General features: G+C 41.1%; 1 long non-coding RNA gene across 1 annotated transcript; it reads right to left on the bottom strand.

Annotated features, from left to right (window-relative positions):
• Window positions 1–2,006: 2,006 nt before the first annotated feature.
• LOC121084300 lies at window positions 2,007–22,630 on the bottom strand. The gene is made up of 3 exons (XR_005826680.1): window positions 22,303–22,630; window positions 7,926–8,009; window positions 2,007–2,146 (listed from the first exon to the last, which is right to left on the bottom strand). It is a non-coding gene; the product is annotated as an uncharacterized LOC121084300 (long non-coding RNA).
• Window positions 22,631–23,291: the final 661 nt, after the last annotated feature.

Here is a 23,291-nt window from a genome sequence, read left to right as displayed (position 1 = left end):
GTTGCAAACTGTCCATCCTCCCATCTCCTATCTTGGGCTGTTATATCACTCATAGTATCAGCCATCCCAGCACTAAAAATTTATTAATCCACTCTGCTTCTCTTCCTGCTTCCCCCAAACCATGAGATTGGCTTAACTATTATAAGGTTAAAGCAAGAATAAGAAGATAATAGATTTAATAACAAGAATTAGATTTTTCTTTTTTCCTTCAGATGCTTGAGACTTACGGTTACCCTTGTGTCTTATTTCAAGCTTTTTATTCATGGCAATCAAAGCCTTAGCTTCTTATGTGAAAATTTATTTCTATAATCCAGTAGTCAGTAAATACCACGAGTCTACAATGTCTAAAACCACAGCACTTGGTGCACAGCCTGCTTTTCACTACAGTGTAATTTCGCATTGCATTATTCCTAGTTTCATATTTCACATAAAGTTTTAGTTCCTGGAGGTCCACTGCTCCTTTTCTGCAGATGAATTCTGATTTTCTGAATGGCTGTGTTCCTTTTGCAGACTGAATTCAGTTCCCCTCCAGAGGCCAGGGGAGTGAGCGAGCAGCTGGGGGAGCAGCTGGCAGCCACCCAAGGTCAGCCCACCACACAACCCAAGGAATAGGAATTTTGCTTCCTAGAATTTGGCCCTGAACATTTATCTTGATACCTAGAAGAATTCACATATTAATTGTGGCAGCTCAAACAGGCTTAATAAAGCAAAACAACCCACTTTTCCAGAAACGGCATGTATCGTGAAACTAAGCAAATTACAAACGGCAGGTAATACATTTTGGAGCACAAATTACACCCTGCAATGCATGCGGCTTCGCTTTGCCCCCAGTGGAATACTTTAATAAACCAATTAAAGTACTTTTTGAAATAGTATACTAATGGAATCATAATCACATCAATACGTGCCCTGAGTGGACGCTGATCTTAGAGTAGGTACAAAAGAAAAATGTTGCATGCACGTTCTTTGGAGACTAATTTCAACTGAAAATAATTCCTATGAAACCGAATCAGCTAGATGTTAAGTCAGCTTCTTTCTGTAGATGATTTGCAGTCCATTCCACTTAACTTCATATGCTGTTGGCAAGTTTAACTTATTTCTCAGTATCTGATGAAGAAATGGAATGAAGAAAGCATCTTGTTTCTTATTTTCCTTTTTGCAAGCGCCATGCATTGTAAATCCTCCTGCCAGGGGCAGTCAGTGGAAATTCAGGTTTTTTAAACTCTTGGGCTCTGACCTAAATGTTGAACGATCTCAATGATTTAGACTATATTTGCATTTGTGCAGAGAAAAGGGGGGAATTACATGTGGTACTACATTGGGTGCCTGTGCCCAGGTAGTGGGGCTGGGGGCAGCCTCGGGGGGGAAAGGGGGAGGGGGCCGGCCCCAGCAGCCCCCCGCAGGGCTCAGCTGAGCCCCTCGGCCGAGCCGGGGGCGCCGGGGAGGGGGAAACAGGTTCGGGCAAGGGCCAGAGGCGGCCCAGGCAGAGGAGGAGGCAGCCGAGGGGGGAGCAGCAGCAGAGGCAGCCCCAGGCCGCAGCAGCAGGAGGGCAGGAGGTGCCGCAGGCCCGGAGCAGGGCTCCCCTGCAGCCCTGGCGAGCCCCCGCCGGGGCAGAGCCCCAGCCCGCAGCCCGGGGAGGGCCCCAGGCCGCAGCTGGGGGCTCTTTCCTGCAGGAGCTGCGGCCCTGGCGAGCCCCGGCGGGAGCAGGGGGTCCCTGAAGGGCCGCAGCCCGGGGCAGGGCCCGCGCTGGCGCAGGGAGACGGGGCAGGAGGCGGGAGGGGGCTGAGGGGCTCACACGGGCTGGCACACGGCCCACACCGGCACGGCACGGCCCGGCCCGCGGGGGGAGAGGGGCCGGGAGCTGAGGGGGCGGCTGGGAACAGGAATTTAGGGAGGGTGCTAGGAAAGGGTTTTAATGTTTGTCTTTGTCACTACCTGAACAATTGGCAATACATTAATTTTCCTCCGTTAGAGCCTGCTTTGCCTGCAGTGTGGTACCTGTTGAATGATCTTTCTGTCTTCATCTTGACCCATGAGCTTTTCCATCCTACTTTCTCCCCCTGTCTTGCTGAGAAGGGGCAGTAACAGTGCAGCTGGGTGAGGGTCTGACAGCAAGTCAAGGTCAGACCACCACAGGTGGTAATAGCTAAAAAAGAAAATACATTGCTCAGTAATCTGTCATGTCTAGATGTCAAGAGCATCAGCCAGGGAGGCTGAAACATCTGATGTGAAACAGGAAAGCAAATATTACATATGCTGTTTCTGACTATAATAACTTCTGAAAAGAAGAAGAGAAACAAATGTGAGTTCCAGTGGTGAGTCTTTCATAAAAAAACCCCAAACAACTAGTAAAACAGTTTCAATGGGAGTGTATTTATCTTAAGTACTCATATCATTTTTGTCTGGGAAATTCATATCTTAACTGTTGAGAAAAAGGTGAAATAACTTTGATGTTACGCACCAGAAACTTGTTTTGTAGCTGACATCATCATGATCTGCAGTATTTTGTAGTAAAGGAGAGTCCATAGAGAGTGGGTTACTGGGATAGATCCTAACTGGTACAGACATGCAGAGAAATGAAAAAAATTATATATACACTGATAGAAAATGATCACAAAATCACAGAATTGTTGGGGTTGGAAGGGACATCTCGAGATCGTCTAATCCAACCTTCTTCCTCAAAGCAGGGTCAGCTCAAGCACATTGCTCAGGACTGTGTCCATTCAGGTTTTGAGCATTTCCACAGATAGAGACTCCACAATCTCTCTGTGAAACCTATTCCACAGTTTGACCATCCTCACAGTGAAAAGGTTTTCTTACGTTTAAATAGAAAAATTCCTGTAATTTCAATTTGTGTCCATTGCTTCTCATATTGCTGCTGGACAGCACTGAGCAGAATCTGCCTCTGCCCTTCCTCCATCTGTCAAGTATTTATACACATTGATAATGTGCCCCTGGGCCTTTTCTGCTCCAGAATGAATAGTCCCAGCCCTCTCAACCTCTCCTCATATGACATGCTCCAGTCCCTTAATCAGCTTTGTGACCCTTCGCAGTGTCCCTCTTGACTGGAGAGATAAGAGCTGGACCTGTGTCTTCAGATGTGTCTCATGGGGGGCAAGTAGAGTGTGAGGATTACCTCCCTCAATCAACCACAGAAACCCTCTTTGTAAAGCAGCCGAGGAGGCTGTTGGCTTTCTTTGCCATGAGGGCTCATTCTGGGTCATGGTCAACTTGGTGTTCACCAGGATCTCCAGGACCTTTCCTGCCAAGCTGTTTTGCAGCTTGTTGGCCCCCAGCCTGTACTGGTGTATGGGGTTATTTCTTTCCAGGCATAGGACTTTCCATTTTATTTTCTTCTTGAGATTCCTGTCAGCCCGTTTTTGCAGCCTAATGAAAACCCTCTGAATAGCAGCACACATATCTAATGTATCAGCCACTCCTTCAGTTTCATATCATCTGTGTACTTGCTGAGGGTGCTGTCTGTCCCATCATCCAGGACATCAATGAAGTTGTTAAACAGTGTTGGCCCTCAGGATACACCCTTGGCAACTTGCCTCCAGCTGGACTTCATGCTGCTGCTGACAAACATTTGAGCCCAGCAGTTCAGCCAGTTTTCCTTCCACATGGCTGTTCATTATCTAGTCAATTTTTCATCAGTTTGTCGATACAGAGATGATGTCAAAAGCATTGCTGAAGTCGTGATAAAAAACAGTCACTGCTTTCACCTTGTCCACCAAGCTAGTCATTCTGTTTTAGGAAGCTATCAGGTTGGTCAGGATTTCCTTTTCATGAATCTATGCTGACTATTCCCAGTCACCTCATCCTTCATACATGTAGAGGTGGTTTGGATTATTGGCTCCATCACTGTCTGAGGGATTGAGGTGAGGCTGACCAGCCTGTAGCTCCTAGTTCTTGATCTTTCCAGACTAGTTAAAGCTTTTGTCAGTTGTACAAGCGTGGCTTCAGCAAAACAAGACAAGCAAATCGACTGCTCAGTATCATGCTCAAGATGTTGGTTCAAACAAGGTTTTGTATTTTGTTGGCCAAATGTCATAACCACTGTGTTTTAAGAATAACTTCCAGTTTCATGTCCAATACAGTGACTTAAGTCCCTGAAAAGCAACCTTCTATCTGTAAGTTTTGTAGAACAGCTACTTATAATGATTAACTGAGCCAAGATGCTTATGAAATATCATTTTAGTTACAGAGGTTCAATTTTTGCATCACAAAACCCTCTGCCATTAAAGCTGTAGAATACTTCAGTGGAAAATAAGGGTTCAGAGGTCACCTTGAATTTATAACCACAGCTGATGTGAAGTACAAGTGGAAATCAGGTGATTCACACTTTATACTGCACAAATCTCTCTGTGAGAGTGGATATAAATTCTGTGGGCAGCAGTAGGGCACAATGTATTGTAAAGAAGTCAATGGTTTGATTGTTAACAACCGTGTTATAGAAGGATAGCACTTGCTTCCCACCCCTCCTTCCTAACCAGCAGCGAGCATCAGATAAAGCTTAACTCTAAAATGAACATACAGCACCACCTCTCGATGGGATTGCTTTCTGCAATGTGATCGTTCTGGAGTTCCTCTCCTCCCGGCTCCCTGCCCCCCTGATGAATGTAATGAGAATTTGAGACAAGTAACATAGTATTTTGCGATAACAATTCTGTAAAAGTGTAAATATTCTCCCATCCCTGGTGGCTGCAGGGTCAATCTGTCTGCACAAGGCCTGTAAAGAGTTGCCATTTGCAACCCTGAGGTTATACCTATCCACTCAGTCCCACACGTGCTCACCTTCTCTCCACCAGTGCGATGGGGAAGAAAGTAAGAAGAGTGAAAGTGAGAAGCCTCATGAGCTGTGTAACCATGACTTGGGAGGGCAAGTGCCATCACTTCAAACATCCCCCCCTCCCCCTTCCTTCTCCCTCTCCCCAGCTTTATATGCTGATCATGATGTCATATGGTGTGGGATGCCCCTTGGGTCAGTTGGGGTCAGCTGTCCCATTTGTGTCCCCTCCCAAGTTCTCGCCAACCCCCAGTGGTGTGAGAAGCAGAAAAAGTCTTGATGCTGCATAAGCACTGCTCAGCAATTACCAAAACAACCCTCTGTTATCAACACTGTTTCGGTCACAAATCCAAAACAGCACCATATGGACGGTAACTTTTCTATCGGCCCAAACCAGTACAGCATCTTCAATGAAACATTGGATTGGGCAACTGGGTCAGCTCCTCTATTGGGAGGTCAGAACCCACGTTTATGTGCTTTAACAAGGAGGTAGGTTTAGCAGGGATAGGAATCTCTTAAATTTGAACTGCTACCACCAAAAAAGTTACATGGGTAGCAGCCTTGTATGGAACTGTATTTTTACATAATTCAGACATCCTGAGGATGTTACCCCACATTATTTTTATATGGTTTTTTTTCCCTTGAATGTTATTATTTTGGTATGAAAATGGATTCTTCTTTTGGGCTGGACATTTCCTCAACAGACATTAGAGGACTAAAATCTCAATAAATAGGAGCCTTTGTTAGGGAACATTAAAATCTGTTAGCATCTAAAGAGTAAAAAAAAAAATCCAGCATGAATCCATGGTAATTCAGGCATCTACAAATATAAATAACCAAGAAAATTTTAAAATTTTGTGGATACTAGGTGAGAATCTCTTGTAGCTATTGTCTGTATTTGCATAATTTTGTCAAGAACTAGTTCTCTTTTAGCAACGAAGGTTAACAGGTATCATTGCAGATTGACTGGCATAAATAGGTATTTTCAGGCAGTTTACTGCTCTGGCACACTTGCAAATAAGTTAGCCATCTTGGACCAAATTTAAAAAAAAAACCTAATGATGAGGCAGTATCTATAAATAATCCAAAATATGCAGATTAGAAGAAAAGTAATTCATGCATGTCTTGTCTCTTTCACAAAGAAACATGAGCTCAGAACTTTCAGGACCTGATGCTTAAAGTAATCAACCTGCTGGCTGACTAGATCCTCATAATAACATTATTTTTCTGAGAAAATCCTAGCAGCAACAGATTTGTTAAAGAGTTCTGAATTCTATGCTGATTTTCATTTAAAGAACAGGATAAAAATATTTTCTGTCAGTACAGAGCCTGCCGTGGGGAAAACATAAATACATGCTTGTAGTTAGCATGAAATCTATGGTATCATCATAATTTTATTCTGTTACCAAAACATGTGACACTGCAGGAATTCAAAATTCTTTCTGTTATCCATCACAATACAGCCTTGTACAGATAACATAATAAAATGCCACAGGCTGATTTATGCTTTAAAGATAAACAGTGTAGACTATATGTACCAAACTTTTGGTCATTGTCTCAGAAAAATAAATCACTTTGTCATTTTTATTTTGTAGGCTATTAAAAAATGTGATGGCTAATTAGAATGAAAAAATGTAGCTTCATTATTCATTGAATTGAGCTGCATAACACTGCACTATCAAAAGGATCCGGGGAAGAAAAGAGGCATTAAATTAGTAACACCAGACTTGAAAGTTTCTAAACAGTGCATATAAATAATTAATATCAAAGAGGAATATAAAAAATTAAAAGTAACTCGAATCCTGTGAACATGTGCAGTCCTTATGCAATCAAAACTCCCACAGAAACAAGAAGTTTTCCTATGAAAGAAGAGAAGACTTAAGGGCTTAGGAGATGAGATCAGCTGAAGGAAGAATGAACATTTATTAAATATGATCCAATCTGAAAAACTGTTTCTTGAATTAAAGCAGCTGTCTAATCCTTTCTAATAGTCACAATTATTTTCTAATCCTTTTTTTCCCCCCATTTTATCATTTGCAACAAATACAAGAACAGTGATTTCCAAAGGAAGATGATGCCATAAGAGCTTGCTAGTTTTACTTCTGTAAGTTCGCTTGACTCTTTTAAAGTGGATCTATGCCTGTGACTTCAGCTGTAATCTTTGTTTTGTTTGCATGAAGCAAAGAGGGAGAATGGAAGAATGACTTTTCTTCTGTGCCAAACTCCAGGGAATAGCGAAATTCATGGCTGTCCACAGGCAGCGGGCTAAGGCAGTGCCCACTGTGAGTGTTTTGTGGGGCAGCTAACTGCAGACAGTGTACGTGCTCAAAAGAACACACAGACTCCTACTACTCACTCGCATCTAGCTATTTTCCCTTTCTGTTCTACTACATGATTCTACACTGAAATGACAGCCATCTTCCATTTTCCCAGAACAGCGCCAGCAAGTCCAGCAGAAGAAAAAAGTCGATTGAAGGAAGAAAGCTTCAAGTCCTAAAGATAAACCTAGTTAGGAGAGAGTGAGGACTACAAGAGCTGTGATACTGCGCATAAATAGCAGCTTGCAGCTGGGCTTGAAACAAAGAAATCTGGCAACAGCTGCTACATGAACTTCCTACAACTGTTGAAGTCTTCAGCTCCTTTTGAATCCCCTTGCCACTGCTGTACTCTTCCTCAGTCTCAGATTAAAAAAAAATAGTGGGTTTTTCTGTTTATTTATGGACTTGAAAATTTCCTGGTGTCCCTTTTGCTGGAAGGCCTGTGCCATGAAGGGTTCTATCAGCTCTGCTCTGTCTCTTGCTCTCCCTCAGGTGAGGAAAATACCATCCCCTAGAGAAAACAGGTCCAAATCAGTCATTATAAAATGTTGAAATGAATGAATGATTTTTTTCAAAAAACCTCCACTCCCATACATACATAGGACTGTATAACTAGAAAATATATTTTTTAATTGTATTATACTTGCTTACTGCCTTAGCAAAAAAAAAAAAAAAAAAAATTCCTGATTGTGTCTGGTTGCGGCAGACCTGTGAGCTCACCTTTACTGACAGTTTGCTGGGATGAGCAAGAGGATGGAGTGTAACTGATACGCAACAAGTTCATGCTCAGACGTACACACAGGAGAAACAATTCTTACCTGTTCCCATAGTCACATTTTAATTATGCTCCTGTGCCCCTTGTTCTCTCTTGGAGCTTTTTCAGCTTGCTTTCCATTTGTTTGCTGTGGGAGTAGATGTGCACATGATCACTGAATTGTCAGAAATCCTCCAAATCTAATTTACTGAAGGCAGGAACAACTGGATGCACAAGGGAACCTGAATAAAGTTCAGTTTAAGTAAAAATCACAAGTATTTTTAAAGAGGAGTGCTAAGATTATTTCCTTTTATTGTTTTAGGCAATAACATGAAAATCTTTATGGCTTTAAATATCAGTAGAAGAGCCATCTACTCATCATCTCATAAAGCATGCTGTTCTTCATTAGTGCTTGAGTTTTTACAAAATCTGTAAAGGCTTTTGTGTTTGGAAGTGCAAAATAAATTGAATTGTTTAGAGTGCCAGCAGTCAGGCAAAATTAAGGATTTCGGGGAGCCATAATGGCAGAGAACGTAATGGTATTTAAATTACTGGGCCATAAAGGATGGAACGATCAACAAGTGAGTAAAAAACATAACCCATGAAGAAAACTCCCAGAGCAAAGTACAGTTATTTCATCCCATTAAGGGATTCAACTTCTTTTCTAATTTTTGAAACAGATGGTATGACAAGATTGGCAATGCTCTACAGCATGAGCATAATCTAACTCATTCAGAGCTGAGCTGAAAATAACAAAATGAAACTCAGCATGGAAAAAGACTCAAGCTAACACATGTATGGGGAAAGAAATTCAAAACAAAGAGATGCAAACAGAAAAGGAAACCTGGAAAGCAAGTGTACTAAAGGAGGCCAAGAAAAGGGTGGCGCACAGATGATGTCCACTTAACCAGGAGAGGGGTTGTAGCTGTGCAGTCTTTAATTATCTAAACTGGAGCATGCTTGGAATGTTGGGACTTGCACTTCTAGACACAGCTAATAGATTAGTGATTACATGGCTTTTAATGATGAGAAGTCACTAAAGCTTGAGTTTCTATGCCTTCTGTAGAATTTTCCATACCTTCTTGACCTTCTTCATGGCAGACATGATGCATATATTTTATGGTTCAGAAGATTTGTAAATCTTGTTAGAGTTGCAGACTACTCTGTTTTCCTCAGCCCCCCAGGGAAGATCTGATTCAGCCTCACAGTGCCACCTTCTGAAACACCAGCAACTGAGTGCTGTGTATTTGGATATTTGTCATGAATAAAAAGATATTCACCGGGTCCATCTGTGTGCAGCAAGGTCAGACAAATTGACAGAACCACCCTTCCCTGACCAAAGTGTTTGGGGGGAGCTCTGCCTTTCCTGGTTCCTTCTTGGTTTTTATTTATAGCAATACTTAAGCACTTCCCATACATTACATTTCCACAATACATTCCTTTATAACTGGTTATGTAAAATAGTTCAAAATATCCTTTATTTATCATCATGAGGCTGAAAAATGAAGTTAATTAGAACTCATTCAGGATTTGATGGCTGTGAGCAATTCCACTTCATAAGTTTCAGGACTAGTGTATTTTGTCCTTTTATTATTTGCTTCTGTAACACTTTCAATACTTTGTATAGTGGTCTCTTTCTTGTGACTATTAATGCACAGATTCAAAAAATGTCTTGGGTTTAATTATGTCTTAAAAAGAATCAAAGAGATACTTCATGTAATGTTTCATTCTCCTGGCACATCTCATTTTTTTCGTTTGACTCCATTATCTTTTGCTTTACTAGTTTAAATTTAACATGGATTATTTGGAAATAAAGACCAAACTGATTCAGTTTTTCATTAAAAAAAGTTCATTGAAATCAATTGAGAAACACTGGTAAGTGCTTCAGAATGCAAAATGATTTTCTGATAATTTTAGGAAGGAATCCTGACTCCTGTTCTCCTTCCCCGCCACTTTGTACACAATTAACTCAAGTGCTTTCCTTGCTTCTTTCTGTGGTGTATGTTGTCTTAATTGATCTGTTAAAAATGTTCATAATGAAAATTGAAAAAAAAAAAAAAAGGATTTTTTCCAAGTTGGTTTTAATTTCACCAAATAGTGATGCCTTGTCCAGTACAGAAAGAGAAAAAAGCATCAGTTTTGTGAAATTCTGTTGGTTTGTTTCCTTACAGACTGGCTAGATGTCTAGCTCTGGGCACCTCCAGTTTTGGCCAGCAAAATTACAGAAGAAAGTCTATAAAAAAGTAGTAGGATAGTCATAATGGATTTTTGTGTCATGCAGGTTTATGCATTTAACTTCTATTTCCTTTAAGAGGCTTCTTTCATTAGGCTTGCTACAGAAGATTTGGAGACACACAGTCACATCCAAAATGGTGCCTCATAGCATGGCATTTTTGTATCTTTTTCTTTGGGAAAGCCTCTTCCTGCTTATTCTCTTTGCTACCTGAGCCTGGAGAAGGTCCCTGATGTAAAAAGCATGTTCTCTGGTCCTAATAATTGATTACTGAGTTATCTCCCGGTAAGGCAGATGGTTATACCCTTTCATTTCTTTCTCAGTCCTTCTTATGGTCCATTATGTTGCTCTTTTTTTGCACATCTTTTCCTGCCCACTTGACTTCCTTTTACAGTCTTTTGAAAGCTCAGCAGTACTTATGCTTACCTTGAAGTAATAATACCACACAGGCAAAAAAAAAAATAATTATAATAACTTCATTAAAATATTTACATTTATTCTGTCATGAGCTCCATATTGACACCAGACACAGTATAACCAATGGTGAAATGAAGGAAAGATGCTTAAGCCAAGCAGTACCAGCCCATGGGCACTATCAGTTTTTAGGGAGACTTGTTCTGGACATTTAGTCATTTAAATTTTGTTTGTTTTGAAAGAAAGATTCTAAGCATACATGGTAAAGAATCTGAGTAAAAATTATTCCCTTTGTAATTTGAAATATAAGGATAACAGTTATTTACTTGGGCCAAGGTTTGTATTTTCCTTTAACACAGCAGTTATCGAGGAAAAGTTTTACATTAGGTTTGTAAAAAATCGTTACATGAGCAACAGATATTTGTTATTTCCTGAATATCTCATGTTCCCAATTAAAAGTAGCCTTTTACAGAAAGTATCTTTTTCTGCTTGATTTTAAGTCATTACAGTGACTCATTAAAATATATTGTTTCTGCAAACTCCCTAAGGCAGCAAATGAAATGTCATACAGACAGATCATCATCCATAAGGCACTGCTTTGCAATTAATATGACTTTTATAACACACTGTTGGTTTTTTTAGACTGACAATGTGTCCTGAGCCTCATTTTTTTTTTTTTTTTAAAGCATTACAGGCAGCTTTGAAGTGAAGGGAATCACTTTGGGTATGTACAGAGACGGATGATCATGGGGATACAACCCATCGTTGCCTCTCAGTGTGCAAATGATGCATGTCTGCATTTGTAAGTGCAGAGGTTCACCATGGGACTTTGTGTATACAAATGTAAGAAACTGTTTGCAAACCCTCATGGTGAATTTAACATAACTGTAGCATATGTAACACACTGGCTGACTGCTGGGATATCCGTGCTGGGATAAATGGCCTGTACTGAGGGAAGGGCCTGAGCAAAGACATCAGAAGGTTGCAATGATGTAAGCACTAGTAATAGAGAGTGGAGAGAAAGATCAAGATTGGTTTAACCCAGCACTTGTGGGATCTTTGGTCCAGCTGTATCCCAGTCAGGAATATACCCTTCTACCTTCCTAGAAAGGCTGCAGACTTTCATTCTCCCCTGTTCATGCTTTTAAGTACTCATTATATCTCTGGATATAATGTATATCTAGGATCGTGGTTCCTAGGTTCACGTCCCAGCAACAGTGATGGAGTGGTATTTCACTGAGTGGAAAGTATGCAAAGGTCAAACTGAAATCCTACTATATGAGAATATTAGGAGCATTTACTACAGCCAAACAGAGCATTTACCTGACAAATGCAAAACTGTTCAAATCCCTCTATCATGCAGATTGTTTTATCAAGAAAAAAAAGCGATGGGTTTGGTTTTCCAAATTGACAAGTTTTCCTGACGTATTTATTAAGCTAATAAGCTACAATATCAGATGGGGAATTTATCAAGGATGAACCAAGCAGTTAATGGTGAGGGTGGGACTTCCAGATGCTCTGTACCACCATCTGGGAATGCTGCTCTCCCTGCTGCCTCTGTACCCAGCCTGGAGAAACCAGCCTCCTGGTACAGGGCTCAAAGCAGGCAGGGTAGCAGGCTGTACACAGCCTTCCCTCGCTTGCTACAGGTTCATGCCCTGGTGGGGCTGGGATCCCCAAGGAACTAAATCATGCCTTTAGGGAAATAACACATTGATGCTTTGCTCAGGCACATATAATCTCCTCTCACATTAATGGCTGGGCTGTCTGAAGCACTATTACTCCTCTGCTTGTTTCTGGCAGGTATGCTTGACTGACTGACTAATTTGAATTTTTTACTGAATTTTTTACTCTTACTGCTTTGAAAATTTGTGTGTTGTGACATCACTACCAAGTAGTGACACAATACCCTCAGCAAACACAGTGGTGTCACATCATGATGGCTGGATTTGAAGTAGTCTGCTCTCCCCTTCTTGCTAGCTCCATGGCTGTTTTCTTCCTCCTCCCTCCTTCCCTCTCACTCTCCAGTTCTTTCTTTCCCTCCTTTCCCTTATGAAAGGATAAATGTTCCCTCTCTAGTTTGTGGTGGGTTTTTTTTTTTTTTTTTGTTTTTTTTTTAACAAATGGGAGGTATTGCATCTCCCAGTTCCATTTAGGTCTTTGGCGCTAATCTAACCAAAACACACCCAAGGAGATTTTTATCATGCTCTGGAGATCTTTATTTGACTGTAGGGACTAATAATGAATATTCAGCAGCTCAAGGAAACAGAGATGAATAACCCAGGGAAAGAGAAATAAAAGGCCTAATCAAAGGAGAGAGATAACTTGAAGATAAAATGTGATGGTACTATGAACCAGAGGAATACAAAAGGCTCTTCCAGATTGCAGAGGTTGTGGAGGAGAACGCTTTTCCCTGTAAAGGATAAAACACCGCATGAAAAAGAGTCACTGAGATCAGGAAAAAATATTTCTGCTGTCATAGTTATGGCCCTCAGATTAAATGAAACTTTCACTCGAGATTTGTCTCCTTAAGATGGAGAGGTCCAGCTGTTACCTTGACCTGCTGTCTAGATCCGGTTCGTCCATCCAACCCAGAGTGGCTCTTTAGGCAGCAGGAGCTCCCCTAACCCCTGAGTGCTTTCTTTCAAGCCCAGAGTGTCTCTGTATGGAGTGTGACATGAGCTGGTCCTGCCTCTGCTGCCCAGAGAGGGTGAAGCAAGGAGCAGACATCTGCTTGCCCAAGCAGTCAAGCCTTGTCTAGCTGAAATGGCTGGTGCTTTCACATCCATATAACCTGCAAAGAAAAGGAATACACCCTCCTCCCAAAATCTGCCCCCCCCCCAAATAACATACTTGACCTACTTTTTAAAGGTGTCAAGCTAGATTAAATGGATTGCCTATAACGAAACCAGCAATGAATAAAAAGCCTTCCCAGCTGAAAGACAGGTCTGTTAATTCCCTTTCAGTGCTCTTTGCTGTTCCATAAGGTGTCTGATTTTAATTCCATTTCCTTAACACATTAATAACAGGACACAGCCCCAGGTAATTACTCTTTGCTGCTGGAAATGAAACTGGAAGTATTTGAGCCTCCTGTGCCTGTGAAGGATTTACTTGCTGGGTCATGGGGGACTGCACTGAAATTACTTTGCAGGATTTTCTTCCTTGGTTTGGAATTTGTGAATGATCAGTAAGTGGTTTTCAGCCATCAATCAGGACCTGTACTTTTACCTGAATTATTTAAATGAGAGACCCATATTTTGGTCTCAATTTCTTTTAAGCAAAAACTGTAAAGGTAAAAGCTGCTTTCAGATTGAAATACGATGTTTCACGTTTTGGGACTTGCACCTGAGGAGCCTTGCAATACACATTCCCCAATCAGCTACACATCTGGGGAGCATCCCCCATAAAGCCTCTGAATTTCAGAATTAAAAAGCAGAATCCATTTACTCAAGTCTCCAAGCAAAGCAATTTGGACTTTGATTTCTGGTAGCATCTTTTGGCTGATTTATGCTATGATTAAAATTTTTGTTGCTGATGATGCATTATGCATGCAATATCTGATGAAGTAAGATCACAGTAAAATCTAAAAATAGAGTCATTCAAGTATCCTTAAAAGAAAACCTGACATGAATACTAGCTCACACATCAATGAAACTGAGCTGCAAAGACACACTCCTCTTATCCGCACTTCAAGCAGAATTTAAAGCATAGACAGATCTCTGTTGTGCACATTTCTATCATCTAGACCTCAGAGGTGATTTGATTTAATTTAGTTTAATTTAATGAGACAAGAAGACTGGCAAGGTATTCACTGAATTCTTCCATACTGCAGAGGTTGATAGTTTTGCCCGTTTTGCCCTACCCAGTTCGTGTGTTGCAGTTGACTGGCCGTGACTACTCCTCAGCAGACCGGTGGGTGCCACCACAAGTCAGGGGTAGCATTTCGAAACAGCTTTTATTTTCTCTCAAATAAAAGAACAAAATAATTCAACCTTATTGACATCAACGAAGGAAAACATCGTTCTTTCAAACTAAGCAGCCACAGCCTAAACATCTGCTCTCTGCCTGAATCATTTATTCTCTCCTTGATTTGAAAATGTGCTCAGGAGGGTTTAGGGCTTAAGGTTTATTTGCATAACCTGCATATTGGTGTCCTAGCATAAGGATCAGCTGCCTTCTTGAGTCACTGGGGACCCTAAACCTTGTTGCTGTGTCCCCTTCCCTTGGAACAGACACCTCTAAGGGTGGGAACATCATTCAGCCTCCAGCAGAGTGACAGGGAAGGTAGTGAGTGAGTGTTTGATCAGTTAAACGTGTGGTTTAATCTGTATATTCACAGAGTGAATGTGTCTCTGTGGGTAAGATATAGTTATCCAGAACATGACAGGGGGATCCACTGATCCTTGGGCAGCAAATCAATTTTGCCCCCTTCATGTAGCTTGGAAAGGGAAGAACCAGGTAGAGAGATCCTAAAAAGTTTTGGTAAGGGATTCTTCCAATTTAGGCATGGAAGAATACAATGAAAGGTACAGAAAACGTGAATGACAAGTAGAGCAACAGGGATTGTTTGGAAAGAGAAGAGCAATGGAAAAAGCAGTGTGACTTCTGGACTCTTCCCCTCCCAGAGCCCAAGTGATCTTCAAAGCTTCTCCAGCATGTGTTTTAATGTTTGCCTCCATGCTGACGTCGCTTTCCTCTTCTCTGAAGTTAACCCTGAAGAATACAGGTCTTCCTTTGAGGAATGCTTCCTGCAATTTGTTATTTTGGTTTTGGTGTGATAGTAACTGCTGTCAGCACATGGGCTTTATCGACAGCAGGCTTTGGTTTTGAATACAGCAGTTATAAACAGACCTGCCTGTAAAGAGCATGGAGTTGACCTTGCAAACATTGTGTACAGTATTGACGTCGGCTTGCTCCTTAGCCAAGGGATTTATTTGTTTTATCTCTGTATCTTCAGCAGTGGAAGGCTCTGACAGAATATCAATGGACTGGGTAATTTCTCAGGCATTTCAAGACAGCCATCCCTTGAAATCGAGATTTCATCACTTTGAGACTTAAGAAAAAAACTTTTTTTTTGCTTTCCTCACCACAGCACGTAGTGTCTGGATCATTTGAGGCACATTGCAGCATTTAATTAAGCTTTCACTACTTCACACACAAAAAAGACTCAGGCTTTTGGTAAGTGTATGTAGAACAATTAGCCTCTTAACATTCAGCAAAACAGAGATGACTTTAATTATTTCATTTGCAGTTGCTACTTCTAGCCTGTTTGGTTTTGAATAGCACAGCTATGATAGTTAATAACTCTAGCACAGCCAGAGAAATCAACAGTGAGGTAGATGTGCTTGCAAGCAAAGCTACATGCAACCTGTCTTCATGCCATGCTTGATTGTTACCCTTTAAAACTGATCAAATGAGGGCTCTACATTGTCTGCTAGCACCTCCATGATCAATATTATAAACAGTGTTTAATGCATGCAGATTTGCCCTCTCTATGGTGAGTAACAGTGACTACAGCAGCCTGTTATTTAAGAGTACGTGACAGAATTGCTGGTTTTGCTCAAATGGTCTGGGCTTGTACTTCCAGAGCTGAAAGCTCCAGCTTTATTCCCAGTTAATGACAGCAGCACTAGTGCCTGTGCACATGCATTATTTACATTGAAACAAAATTAAAACTTTGGCAGAGGAGAATATTTTAGGTAGATTGTTTCTGCTTCCGTGAAGCAGTGGGAAGCTGTGATGCCTTAACTGAGAGAATAACGCAGTTAGATCTATCTTTGATACACCAAGAAATGACAACGCAGTTTTGCCAAGGGTCAAAATATTCTAGACCCATTCCTAACTAATGAGGTAGTGATACATCTCCCCACCAAAGAGGGTACCTCCACACCATGACATTTTGAAAATTACATGAAATCCATACAACAGAACTGCACCCTGAGAATTTTTTTAAATTACTCAAATCTATAGGAGAGAGAAATCCATCAGCCAGAATGTCGTTTATTCTTCTGTCAATCTGATAATCTAAATAGTATGCAGTTGAGATTGTGGCGAGTTGGATTGCTTGTTATTTTTGTCCTAGATTTATAAAAGTCAGATGAAAGCTTCTTTCTATCCACACACACACACACACACACAAAACGGTCCTGCCCCTGATCTACATTCTTAAACATTGGAGGAAAATATTTTATTTAAGCCAGACAAGACAAGCTTATCCAATAAATACTGGGAAAATAAGTAGTTTTGGCTCCTGAAACATTAATAGAAATATGAATCCCTCTAGTATCAAACACATATAAAACTGTCAATAGTTTTAGAAGTAAAACTTTTGAGCATGCTTACTGAAATGTCTAGTCTGTTATTGTGGAGGTAAAAAACCAAAATAATTACTCACCCATGCTCACACACTCTGTAGATTTGGTTTAATATTTAGACTTTTTTCTTAGAGTATAGCTGTTTACAAAGGTTTAAGGTGAAACTGGTTTTGCTCCACTTCTAGCCATCCCCCTCCAAGAAAATGGATTTTTCAAAACAAGTGGTTTTTTTTATGACAATCTATTTCAGGAAAGATGCCATTTCCACTCATTTGCATGAGACCAATTCTGCAGCAGTCCTCAGGGATATACAACTGAAAGATTATTCTTAAACATAGCTGTCTCACTACTGCCCTGTGTTCTGAATATGTTTTTGAATATGGAAAAATCTTGACTTTATTACTGTATGAATCAATATAGTTCTTCAGTTTTGAAAATGAAGCGTTTTGAATCTATTTTGATTTTACAGATTAAATCCTGAACTACTGAGATAAGCCAGAATTTTGCTATACTTTTAAAATATATCCTACAGCTCACTAACATAATGTCAGGCATAAAATGTATCATCCAGTTCCATTTAAGGTGTTAAGCTTGTGCTCCAGTGTCATTCCACTTAAATGATCCTGCTAATGAATACTCCACGAATTTTGACTATCTGAGGAAAAAGGAGAGGCATAATTTGCTGTTATAAGGCAAAATATTTGGACTATTTGAGACACACCTGGAGAATGGATTTTGACACCAGCCAGTCCCTGAGGGAGGGCAGTGTCCTCTTTGACTCTTTCCACAGGAGCTCATATCTGCATCCCTGAGGATTTCACCCTGGCAGGAGGGCATGCAGGGGAAGACACTCCTCTTAGATAGTGGGTTTCAATACACTGGGGGTTTAAACATCAAATCCAACACTTCATACCTCAACCTGCAAATCCCTGACAGTCAGGTCGCAGAACCATGGCTTGGTATGGTCCTGGTTAGACTCCTTACCAAGCTTTTTGGTTTTGATGTGGCTCTAATAGTATGTGAGAAGCACAGAGAAGAAAGAGAGCGGAAAACCCTATCCTGCATTAGGGCCAGAAGGATTTAACTAAAACCAGTCTGACATTAGCCTGAGCCTGTGAGCCTGTTTAGCGCTGCAGAAACACAGTTCTACTAGAACATCTTCAGAGCTGATCTGGCCAAAAAGGTGAAGCTCCTTTGGGTATGGACATACTAAGCTATTCCCAGCTCAGGAAAGCACCTGTGTGTGATTAAATACCAGGTGCTATAGGGATGATGCTACAGATCTAAGGTCTCTATGGACAGCTGGGCTCCAACACAGTGCTTAGCTCACTGTTTATGAAAAAAAAAAAAAAAAAGGCAATCAGATATGGCAAAGAATAATAAATTATGTTTATCATGGACAAGGAGATACATTTACCTTTTTTCAAACCATACTTCAGTTTTACTAGGTACTCAGCACAAGTGAGAATTACACTGGAGGGCAGAAGTCTGCTGCTGTTGGATCAAAAAAGCCTCTCTGAGTTTGATAGCTGAATAATTAAGAAAGACTTAATTCAATTCTGTCAATCTTCTCTTAGCTATGAATTGCTTCAGTGCTATATTTACAGCTGTTACGTAATCTTAAAGGTTGCTTATGATATAATGAAGAAACTCAGCAGGTTGCCAGTTTAAATAATATTTCATGTGTGTGTTAAAAGGAGTTATCCATCCCTATTCATTTATGTCGTTACAGTCTTGGGACTTGGGAAATCTTAACTTTGGTTTATTTACACTATTATAATAAATCTTGCTGCAGTATGGAGCTAAATTATTTTTTAAATAATGATGCAGATTGGACTCTTGCTCAAAAGTAGAACTGCAAATCAACAGATGTAACAGATATATTTAAACTAATTACCAACACATCACAGCAGAAACAGGCACATGGCGCGTGGATTCTTTTTCCTGTACCAACCATCTGATCCATGCCTGTGATCATTAATTTAGCACATGCTGAATTGTATTTTCAAACACTTCTCAAAACAAATGAACATGTCTTTCAGTTTTCAGATTCCAGTCATTCTGTTGCGGACACTCTTCATTTAAAGGCTATCTGGACCTTGATAGCCAGCAGCATTATTTATCAATGAAATATCTAATGGGCCAGTTCTGCAGATGTTGGAATTATTACATGACAGTTGTCTCTTGGCAACAATCACTGAATATCCAGAGTGAAATTTATCAGCTGTCACAAACTGAACTCAAACTAAGGTTTTATAATAAGTGGTAGGTGTGGAGGGCAAAGAAGAGAAGCAGGGTCAAAGCACACCTTTACACCTTTGCCCATGGGTTTGGTGCGCAGTAGCTTATGAGTTGTCTTTGAATCTTCTGCAAGCTAGACTTCTAGCAAGTCCCCAGTAAAATTATACCAAATGTAGATTGAACAGGGAATTGCACAGCTAAAAGCTCTGCTAGATCTTCAGTTTAAAGCATGTAATTCTGAAGAGCTAGACAATAACAACTCCTGAACAGTGTGAAACAGAACAAGTAAAATAGGAATAAGTGTACTTCCCTGAGCTGTCCCCTTCACATTAGTGAGATGGCTCTCATGAGTCAAGTTACTTGCATTAACAAGATGCTGCACTTCACACCTTTTGTTAGAAAAGAAAACTCTCTCACACATGCAGAAATTGCATATTTTTACAGTTTTTCAAGGTCCTTGCAGAGGAGGTTTCTGAGTCATGCAGCTTGTTATTTCATTAGCAACAACATTACCACAATGAGTGAAATTAAACCTACATGAAGAACAGCACAAATATTTGAAACATTAGTATTGGCAGGAAAGATAGCCAACTTGTTGCTGCCTGGTGCCTGTTCTAGAGCCTGAAAAAGTAGACTGGATGGCTGCTGCTGAGGGAGATGCTGACATTTTATAGAGGGGAAGGTTAGTTCTGGGCAGGAAAAAGGGATCTTTCTAGCAAGGGTAGATGCTATGCTGTCTCTAAAGCTTCTCAGAGGCTCTAAACTTGGATTCCCAATGAAACCCAGCTCTTTTTTGTCTTCCTTTCTTTAGCCACTACTCAGCTTCTGACACGGTGGCAAAAGAATGGGATAAAATATGGTATCATGGAGACCAGTGAGATTTTCTAAGGGTTACTAATGCACCTGTAGTCAATGGTATCATCAATAGCTGAAAGGCAAAGTAAAATTCCTATTAACCCAAATACATATGATTGATCTGTGTCTATCTGGTTTCTGGTATTTATGACTGTAGTACTGCACCCCAGCAACTTAAACTTTAACAGGTTGATCTTTGTAAAGAAGGAAGGAAAGAATAAATAATTATTGCTGCTTTATATATGGAAAATGGAGATCTATAAAGATGGCATTGAAAATCTCCAAAAAAGCAGGGAATAAGAAGCAGATTACAAGAAGTTCAGGCTGTTGCACAGAGCTGGGGATATCTTTATATTGGGACTGTGTTATTGACTGGCAGAAATGTGGATTCTCCCCTTCCCATCTGACTACTGCCCAAAGAAACATTTGCCTCAATAGACATAACTGTGCACACCAGCTTGGGTGGGCAATCTGCAGGGCGTTGGTAATGAGAAGGATCTGTGTGTTTGTCAACAAAGTTGAGAATTATTCCTCCATCAAACAGCACCACAGTACAAAACTTCTTAAGATCACCCATTACCTACCCCAGCTCTTCCCTTGGTGGTCTTTGTGAGGCCATCTCATGACCTCACCCTTATGAAAGCACAAACCTCACAGTTTCCTCAAAGCCTCAGCTTTCCTCAGCTCCAGGGAGCTGACATTTGCACAGCTCTTCTTCACCTCAGGTCTCCTGGTTCCTCCTGTCTATCAAACTTCCCAACTGCTTGAGATGAGCTTAACAGAAGAGGCAGAGGAGAGCAGGGGACAGTGTGAGGGGCACCATGTCAGGTGTCTCCACCTGGTACATAATGTGATCGTTTCTGATAGGCCCTGCTTATAGCCAGGGTGAGCAGCTAGGCAGCAGTGGTGAGGAGAAACTCTCAGTGTGGCCATTCATGCCTTTGAGAAAGGGGGTGGTTGCTCTCTCTGGCTGCATTTCAGGAACACTCACAAATTCCCCTGCCTCAGACTGGCATGCAGGGCTTGATCTGTGCCCTGCAGGTCCACAGCCCACATGCATCTGGTACATGAGGTTGAGGCCTGCAGGAGAGGATTATTGCAGACCATCCACCGAGCTCTTCATCCCCTCAGCCTGACACTGACACAGCACCAAAGCATCACAGGAGTGATCTCATGCAGCTCATTCTCTGCCTCTATGAATAAAGACCAGTTTGAGAACAGTGGGCGGTGTGTGTGTGGTAGCTAGGGGGAAGATCATGAAATAGCAAGATGAGGATGTAGAACAATAAGAGAAGCAAGTGTGATGTCTTTGATATTTCAAAGTACAGCTCACAAGGAACCTACAAAATCATATTTCCCAGGCAGATGCAACACACCATAATCTTGTACAAATACTCTAGCCCTTCTGCAACCCAGAGATAATTTAGAAGGAAGGGATATTAAGTGTCCTGGAATTGCTTTTTGAACAGCTGTGAAAACCTCTTTGCATCTCTTCAAAGAAGAGCTTCTTATATGGAAAAATTGAATAAGCTGCCTTTTGTTTTCAGGCAACCTCTAGAGCAGAGAGGCTGTGGAGGATCAAGCTGTGAGGCAAACAACAAACACCACCTCCACATGGCTAGGCTACAAACATACTAATATGTTAGTATATCCGTCTTCAAAATTCTGTGATACCTGGTAGGACAAAGGCTACCATCCCATCACCTGGAGAGTGCTAGGATGTGACAGCTAAAAATGGTTACGTTTTTCAATGCTAGAGTCCACAACTTTCCACTAACAGCCCTAAACATAAAGATCCCTTCCCTTCTTTGCATGCCATGCTGTCTGTTGGCCAAGTCTCATTCCACTGCACAGTGGACTTTAATTCCAGACACTGAGAATTTGCCTCAGTTTTCAGAGAAATTATAACAGGAGAGAAGGTAATAACAAGCAGTAGTGGAAAGGCCTGGGTAACAAGATTAACGCGACGCATTAACACAAATTGTCTGTGCTCTTAATTCCCAGTCAACAGGTTTGGTGGCAATGCACCAGCTGGTTTCTCATGGCAGCTGCTGCTTTAAGCCAAAGTGGCTTTTGAGGCAAGGCTGAGGTGCAGACAGGCTTAAAACTTTCAGAATTATTTTTATCTCACACAAGAAAGATGGCAGAAAGGAACTTGGGGCAGGGAGGAGGATTTAAATCAACAACAGAACCACCTAAGGACCAAAGGAAGGAGCCAACCTAGCTGCAAACTGATAGAAGGACAGGTAGGGCAGAAGTAACTAGAGACCTTTGAAGATTAGCAGAATAAACTGGCATTTCCTCTAGGGAATTAGGGTGTGAGAAAAATTAGCAGACCTAGAGTAGCAAAGCAGGATGGTAATTGCAGCAGTAAATAGACTTACGACAATCCTGGAGATACAATATGGACAAAAAAGTAGCAGGTCCAGGTGAATTGTCAGCCATGCACAGCTCCCCACTTGCTGTTCCCACTCACACAGTTCGTATTGCTGCCACCAGTGCTGCGACCAGAGCTGACAATGTCCTGCTCTTGCACTTAAAGCCACTAGAGTGTTTGCACTAACTGCATCTGCTGCTGAAAGCCCATTGTGAACAAAGTCAAACACCTCAAAGTGCGAAGGCAGAACTGAGTCCCTGGGTCTATTCGTCTCTTCTTTCTGCGCTTCTGGTTTGGCGTGCGGCTGTGTTTTTAGAAGCAGGCTGCAGACAGCTGCCGACCAGATTCTGCTAAGGTAAGTGCTGTGTTGAAAGTAAGAATGAATCATTTAATAAAGCTTCTTTCCAGAACTTGCATAAAAAAGGCTCTATGGAATTGTTAGTTTAGCTCCCCCACACCCCCACCCCAGCCCCGGCCCCCATCTTTTCTCTTAATAGTCTCTGATACCCTCATTTATTATTAGAGAATTAAATTCTGACTTCAATGGGTCTGTTGGGGTTGGTGTTGGTTTGTTGTTGATTGGTTTGTTTGGTTTGGGGTTTTTTGTTTTGGTTTTTTTTTTCTTTTTTTTTCTTTTTTCTCCTTCTGGTAAGGACAGAGAGCAGTACATTCTGTATAAAAGAAAGGAAAACAGATGCACTTCCTAACTATACAGGAGAAAGGAGAACCTCCTCCCTGCAGCACTCCTTTGCTAAAGGAGTAGATTGATGCTGGGAGGTAATACTGCTGATTCATTTTCAGGGTTGTTTTACTGGTGTGGGAGTTATACAACAAAGAATGAACTAAAAAATGCTTGTTTTGCTGTTTACTCTTGGGGACTTTGCACATCATGCTTGTTTTTTTGCTTATGTGGACTGCAATTCTATCATCTTCTCCCCTTTTTAAAAAGTAAACTGTTTAAAGGTGCTCTGTGTAATGTGTTAAGTAACACTGTTG

This window comes from Falco naumanni, chromosome 3 (assembly GCF_017639655.2).
Source record: "Falco naumanni isolate bFalNau1 chromosome 3, bFalNau1.pat, whole genome shotgun sequence".
In the NCBI taxonomy this organism is placed as follows: domain Eukaryota; kingdom Metazoa; phylum Chordata; class Aves; order Falconiformes; family Falconidae; genus Falco; species Falco naumanni.
This window is presented reverse-complemented; position numbering and strand designations above follow the sequence as displayed.